This window comes from Littorina saxatilis, linkage group LG13, assembly GCF_037325665.1.
Source record: "Littorina saxatilis isolate snail1 linkage group LG13, US_GU_Lsax_2.0, whole genome shotgun sequence".
NCBI lineage: Eukaryota > Metazoa > Mollusca > Gastropoda > Littorinimorpha > Littorinidae > Littorina > Littorina saxatilis.
The window spans coordinates 39426711-39434479 of record NC_090257.1 but is presented as its reverse complement, the minus strand read 5'-3'; positions in this window follow the sequence as shown (position 1 = coordinate 39434479).

The following is a 7769-nucleotide window of genomic DNA, read 5'->3' as shown; positions in this document are numbered from 1 at the left end:
CGCCGTCAATTGCTGACTTTTAGTGACTAGCGCTCTTTAAGAGGACAAAGACGGAGAAAAAATAAAAAGTAACTGAGGATAGAAAAGACTTAAGCATAAAGGAAGTAGTCGAACGAAACAAAACGATCAAGGAGGAACTGAATATAACTGAGACCCTACTCTAACTTTGAAACAAAAAGGGGTGGGGAGGAGTTAGAATGAGAGTTTGGAGAGCTCCCCTCTGAAAGATACCAGAGAGGGAGCCTCGGCAGCAGCTGCCGGGAGGGAATTCCACACGGGGATGGTACGCGGGAAGAAGCTGTATTTAAAATAGTTTGTACGGGTGGAAATTTGGCGAAGTTTAAGGTTGTGGTTGGATCGAGTTCTGCCAGTGCCAGGGGTGAGGTAGGGGTCTGGGGGGATATCTACCAGGTTGTTGATGATTTTGTGGAGCATTGTGAGTTGGGTCTTGGTGCGCCTTGATGATTCCCGCGTCACCCTAACTTGCACCCCTACCACTCTGCTATAGCTCATTCGGGACCCTCTGCTACTTCAACGTTCCCCTTGCTGTCTAACATGCACTTGATGATTTATTGTCGTATTGTCCTCTCAAAATCAGATGGAAGTCATAAGACCATTGCAATTATGAAGGTAAAAGGATTTATATAACGTTAATGGATGTTAATGGTTGTTTCTTTATTAAAAAATACTTGTAAATAGAGCAGTTCCGCTCCTCGGCAAAACCTCTTAGCTAGGTAGGGCGGTCAAATTATTTTGAAGCACATATTTCGCATGTGTAAATATTATGATAGGTGTCCAGAGCAATTAAGTGACATGAAGAATTTCACATGCTTACCTGGTGACCCACTAGTGTGTTGGGCTTTGCACGGGGGTGGGATTGCCTTGAAAATTATTAGTTTGTATGAAGACCTAACTCATATAAAGTCCTCATGAAAAATTACTTTATTTGAAAAATGTTAATGGTTCCCTTGTCAGAATATGATTTAGCATACAAAGCAAGTCTATGAACCGCTGGTTTTGAAAACATGTACAAAAAATGAAGTATCAAGGTGCCTCAAATGAACTATACCAGCCTAGCTCACATGTTCTGTTTTAGTCAGGAAAGTTTATTTCAGTGGTTTTGTTCTATAACACCCTAGTCACACACCTGGTGACCTTATATTTTCTGTCAAAACGAAGATGAGGTTGTTGTTAGTGCCGCTGTCTCTGAGTTTCTCTCAATTTGCTTTGGTTTTTATTTTTCTCACCTGATGTTAACTCGGTTAAAGAAAGTTTTGAGTTGACTTGGTTTTGGTTTTGGCTTTTGCAAGTAAAATTAGCTTCACAGGAGTATGTTTACTTAGATTTTCATCTTAAGAGTGAGATCTTTGGCTTTTGTTTTAAGTTAGTTTACTATTCAAAGTATTCATATTTCGAAACAGTCGAAGCATTCCATATAAGAATGTTTTCTTAAATGTGTTCACGTACTGAGCCATTTTGCAAGATGTTAGAATGATCATAGGAATCTCTTTACTGCACATGTTAAATGTTTTAATGACATTATCACCCTGTTGAAACTGAAAAAGTCAACTTAAAATGTTGTAGAAGTGAGAACATAAAGTGTGTTCGCTGGTCTCTCATTTCTTGAGTCATGCAGAAGGCCTGATATAATCAAGGTAATGTTTTAGTTTACCAACAGGCTTTAAGCTGAAGAGTTGAAAACATTGCACTGCTTTTGATGTTTTACAGAGATCTGTTTTAAATGTTCATGTTAACTGATTTTATGGGTGCTTTTGATAGATTCTTTAAACACTTGAGTCTGTGATTTGTTTAAATCGAAGAAGAAGCTCTTATGTTACTCAAAGGTGCTTTTAGAACAAATGTATATCTGTGCATGTTTTTTTTAATAAATAAATGTGTTGAACTTTACACACAGACCACAAGTCTTCATAACAATGTCTCGATCATTACACCAATTGCTACAGAGGTCTCCATTTTGAAACACATTTTTATATTTTTGTGACTTGCTCTGGAAATGTGCTAGCGTTTGCTGTGTCGGAAAAGGTGGATGTTTGTGTGTGTGCATGTACGTGCTTAGGTGTGTGTTTGTCTGACTCATGCGTACGTTAGAGAGGAAGAGAGAGACTTATTGTCTTACGCTGTTGAACTTTTTGCTGTTAGCATCAGCTTCCATTTGACTGTCTTTTTTATGATTATTATAATGCTGCTGTTTATTCTTAAGCTAAGTAATATATTTCGTCAATGCCGCCTTACAATTTTCGATGCATTTGCCAAGGTTAATTTGATCTTGCTGATTCAAGGCAAAAAGGATGCAGCTGCATGAACATGGCTTATTTGCTAGTAGTTTTTGGTCTCGCCAAGACTGAAAGAAAGTGTTTGTTTTGGGGGAAACAATTATGTGACTGTTCATAAATATTTATAAATGTCAAAACCTGTGCATTTTTAAATTATTCAGCTCAGACCAATTCAATGTCTCACTTTGCTGTGTACAGAATGGCTCGCAATAAAGCTTTGATTTTAATCTGTTATGTAATTAACTTTTATTATTACATGATTTATACTTCACGATGACATAGCCCTTTATTTATTGGATCTGGGACCAATTGTGTTTGAAGCAAATAGCCTTTTTATTATTGGATTTGGGACCAATATATTTAAAGTCAATCTTAAGGCTTATTTTCGGGAGAGGAAATTTACCCGGCCAGGTGATTTGTAAGTCAATAGAAAACATTGCCTGTAAATGGCTTGTTGACATTGTGTAAATGGCTTGCTATTATCATCGTGAACTTTTGTTGCAGCAGAGCTGTCTTTGATTGTAATTTTACTTAACAGATTTATGAAAACTTGCATCTTTTAGAAACTGTATGCTGCCTTCAATATACTAGTACATGTAAAATGCATATTTTCATATCAATGTTAAATGAGATTAACATTTTGTGTGATTATCGAAAACCACGAGTGTGGTCTCTTGCAATACTTTTGGAAAGAGCAATTACTTTGTATTGTTTGAACTGTAAATATCTTTACATGTACAAGTATTAACTGTTGTTATTTGCTATTATTTTGTTCTCTCTGATGCTTATCTTTAAGGCTTGTATCTTTATAATATTTGAATAAAATTTACATGCAATGAAATAGACAGAAGAGTTTGACGTAGACAATGGACAAGAGATTTGTGTGTGTGTATTTATTGTGTAGGCAACACAGTAAGACCAAAGGTACAGTTGAACCTGCCCTGGCGACCACCTCTTGACATCCACCAACTGCCTATTATGACCACACACAAAAAAACTTCCCTTGGAATGTTTTAATTAATTCATTAAAAATAAAAAACGCTCGCGCTGGACCCGAGTACTCTTCAGACTGGCTCGCTCAATAAATATAAATGTTTGGAATGTCTGTGGTGTGAATGTTGGTTTCTGACCAGAAATGCAGATCTATCTCTGGCCGATTCATAGATTCAACCTACAAACTGCGACCTCATCTGTGATCAGATATGTTTCGACAAGCATTAAACGGATGAAATTAACCACATGCAGTTTATTCTTCAGAAAAATGCACACAAAAAATGGGTTGGGTTCGGTGATTTGTACATAAACGTCTTCCTCGCGATAGATTCGCTTATTATTTTGTCTTATGAAGCTGTCATCAACACGAACACAATGATTGCAGAAGCAAACTCTGTACCTACACGACCGAGACACAAGACTGATTATTTCACAGCTGCAATGAGAAAAGAGAACAAAGACGTTTTGAGTAAGCTTACTCACGTCAGGTCTTCACTGACAAGCTAGGAACAGACGGAAAATTCCGAACAAAAGTAAATGACGTCAAAGTCTCTTTCGCTTTGCGTGTAACTTTGTCATGACATATTTTTGTGTGACGCGTTCGGCTGTTCTATTAGGTCAATGGCTGCGTGTTGCCCCGCCGGTGTGAACTCCTCCTACGGCCAAGTCGTTTTTGTGGTTTATTTCGCAGGTCCCAGGTAACATTATGAAGTTTTAATACGATCAATCGGACCTATTATCAAGTTAGTGTATCAACTTTTGAACGAACTGCGCCCAGTAGTTTCCCAGCAATAAGCTGTTAAGTGGAGACAGACACACACACAATTAAAGTCTGCTGAGCCCTAGTACTAGCGTACTCGGGGAAAATCCAACTCTACACCAGGAGCAGTGAGGATATTTGGTATGTAACCCTAGACGGGCGCTGTGGTGGGGTGGTAAAACGTCGGCCTCTTAATCGGAAGGTCGAGGGTTCGAATCCCGGCCGCGGCCGCCTGGTGGGTTAAGTGTGAAGATTTTTCCGATCTCCCAGGTCAACTTATGTGCAGACCTGCTAGTGGCTTATACCCCCTTCGTGTGTACACGCAGTCACGAGACCAAGTGCGCATGGAAAAGATCCTGTAATCCATGTCAGAGTTCGGTGGGTTACAGAAACACGAAAATACCCAGCATGCTTCCTCCGAAAGCGGCGTATGGCTGCCTTAATGGCGGGGTAAAAACGGTCATACACGTAAAATTCCACTCGTGCTAAAAAACACGAGTGTACGTGGGAGTTTCAGCCCACGACAGTTTATTGCTTCTTGGCAATCATGCACACACACACACACATATCCACACACACTTAAACTCCAAAGAAGAATCTTTTGTTTTTAAGTTGTTATTATTCTAGACTGAGACATAAACACAGATTTTCACTTAAACTGGAAAGGAGAAAAAAGGTCAAACATTTAAATGTAAAGAAAACACCAAGGCCTGACAGAACAGTACCACCAAAAGCACCAAAACCCAAAACAGCCTCAAGTATATTTGTGTTAATAAAAGTGTGTTGATACAAAATAAGTACAGTGGAACCCCCCTTTTAAGACTCCCTCCTTTTTAAGACCTTGTTTTCTCAGACTTTCTGTTCATAACCTCTGTAAAATTACCACCATTTTAAGACTCCGGTCAAGCTAGCTCCTTTTTAAGACCTGATTTTCTCAGATTTGGGGAGGTCTTAAAAGGGGGGTTCCACTGTACGTATAACCAGTTAAAGGGGGGTTACACTGTACGTATAACCAGTTAAAGGGGGGTTACACTGTACGTATAACCAGTTCTGCTCACCATCTCATATATCGCCATGCTTTTATTTTGTGTAAGGCCATCCCTCCACTTGGAATTAATTAATTCATAACAAAATTCCAAGTCTGCACAAGGAGCAGTGAGGATGATATTTGGTATGTGACCAAGTGGAGGGATGGTCTTACCCCCTGTAACACCCAGGCTGTTCATTGTTGGTATGTGACCAAGTGGAGGGATGGTCTTATCCCATGTAACACCCAGGCTGTTCATTGTTGGTATGTGACCAAGTGGAGGGATGGTCTTACCCCATGTAACACCCAGGCTGTTCAGTGTTGGTATGTGACCAAGTGGAGGGATGGTCTTATCCCATGTAACACCCAGGCTGTTCATTGTTGGTATGTGACCAAGTGGAGGGATGGTCTTACCCCCTGTAACACCCAGGCTGTTCATTGTTGGTATGTGACCAAGTGAGGGATGGTCTTATCCCGTGTAACACCCAGGCTGTTCATTGTTGGTATGTGACCAAGTGGAGGGATGGTCTTATCCCATGTAACACCCAGGCTGTTCAGTGTTGGTATGTGACCAAGTGGAGGGATGGTCTTACCCCGTGTAACACCCAGGTTGTTCATTGTTGGTATGTGACCAAGTGGAGGGATGGTCTTACCCCATGTAACACCCAGGCTGTTCAGTGTTGGTATGTGACCAAGTGGAGGGATGGTCTTACCCCATGTAACACCCAGGCTGTTCATTGTTGGTATGTGACCAAGTGGAGGGATGGTCTTACCCCATGTAGCACCCTGGCTGTTCATTGTTGGTATGTGACCAAGTGGAGGGATGGTCTTACCCCATGTAACACCCAGGCTGTTCAGTGTTGGTATGTGACCAAGTGGAGGGATGGTCTTACCCCATGTAACACCCAGGCTGTTCATTGTTGGTATGTGACCAAGTGGAGGGATGGTCTTACCCCATGTAACACCCAGGCTGTTCAGTGTTGGTATGTGACCAAGTGGAGGGATGGTCTTACCCCGTGTAACACCCAGGCTGTTCAGTGTTGGTATGTGACCAAGTGGAGGGATGGTCTTACCCCATGTAACACCCAGGCTGTTCAGTGTTGGTATGTGACCAAGTGGAGGGATGGTCTTACCCCGTGTAACACCCAGGCTGTTCATTGTTGGTATGTGACCAAGTGGAGGGATGGTCTAACTCCATGTAACACCCAGGCTGTTCAGTGTTGGTATGTGACCAAGTGGAGGGATGGTCTTACCCCATGTAACACCCAGGCTGTTCAGTGTTGGTATGTGACCAAGTGGAGGGATGGTCTTACCCCATGTAACACCCAGGCTGTTCAGTGTTGGTATGTGACCAAGTGGAGGGATGGTCTTACCCCATGTAACACCCAGGCTGTTCAGTGTTGGTATGTGACCAAGTGGAGGGATGGTCTTACCCCATGTAGCACCCTGGCTGTTCATTGTTGGTATGTGACCAAGTGGAGGGATGGTCTTATCCTATGTAACACCCAGGCTGTTCATTGTTGGTATGTGACCAAGTGGAGGGATGGTCTTACCCCATGTAACACCCAGGCTGTTCATTGTTGGTATGTGACCAAGTGGAGGGATGGTCTTACCCCATGTAACACCCAGGCTGTTCAGTGTTGGTATGTGACCAAGTGGAGGGATGGTCTTACCCCATGTAACACCCAGGCTGTTCAGTGTTGGTATGTGACCAAGTGGAGGGATGGTCTTACCCCATGTAACACCCAGGCTGTTCAGTGTTGGTATGTGACCAAGTGGAGGGATGGTCTTACTCCATGTAACACCCATGCTGTTCAGTGTTGGTATGTGACCAAGTGGAGGGATGGTCTTACCCCATGTAACACCCATGCTGTTCAGTGTTGGTATGTGACCAAGTGGAGGGATGGTCTTACCCCATGTAACACCCAGACGGTTCAGTGTTGGTATGTGACCAAGTGGAGGGATGGTCTTACCCCGTGTAACACCCAGGCTGTTCAGTGTTGGTATGTGACCAAGTGGAGGGATGGTCTTACCCCGTGTAACACCCAGGCTGTTCATTTTTGGTATGTGACCAAGTGGAGGGATGGTCTTATTCCATGAAGCACCCAGGCTGTTCATTTTTGGTATGTGACCAAGTGGAGGGATGGTCTTATCCCATGTAACACCCAGGCTGTTCATTGTTGGTATGTGACCAAGTGGAGAGATGGTCTTATCCCATGTAACACCCAGGCTGTTCATTTTTGGTATGCGACCAAGTAGAGGGGTGATCTTATCCCATGTGGCACCCAGGCTGTTCAGTGTTGGTATGTGACTGAGTGGAGGGTTGGTCTTATCCCGTGTAACACCCAGGCTATACATTGTTGGTATGTGACCAAGTGGAGGGATGATCTTACCCCGTGTAACACCCAGACGGTTCAGTGTTGGTATGTGACCAAGTGGAGGGATGGTCTTACCCCATGTAACACCCAGGCTGTTCAGTGTTGGTATGTGACCAAGTGGAGGGATGGTCTTACCCCATGTAACACCCAGGCTGTTCAGTGTTGGTATGTGACCAAGTGGAGGGATGGTCTTACCCCATGTAACACCCAGGCTGTTGAGTGTTGGTATGTGACCAAGTGGAGGGATGGTCTTATCCCGTGTAACACCCAGACTGTTCATTGTTGGTATGTGACCAAGTGGAGAGATGGTCCTATCC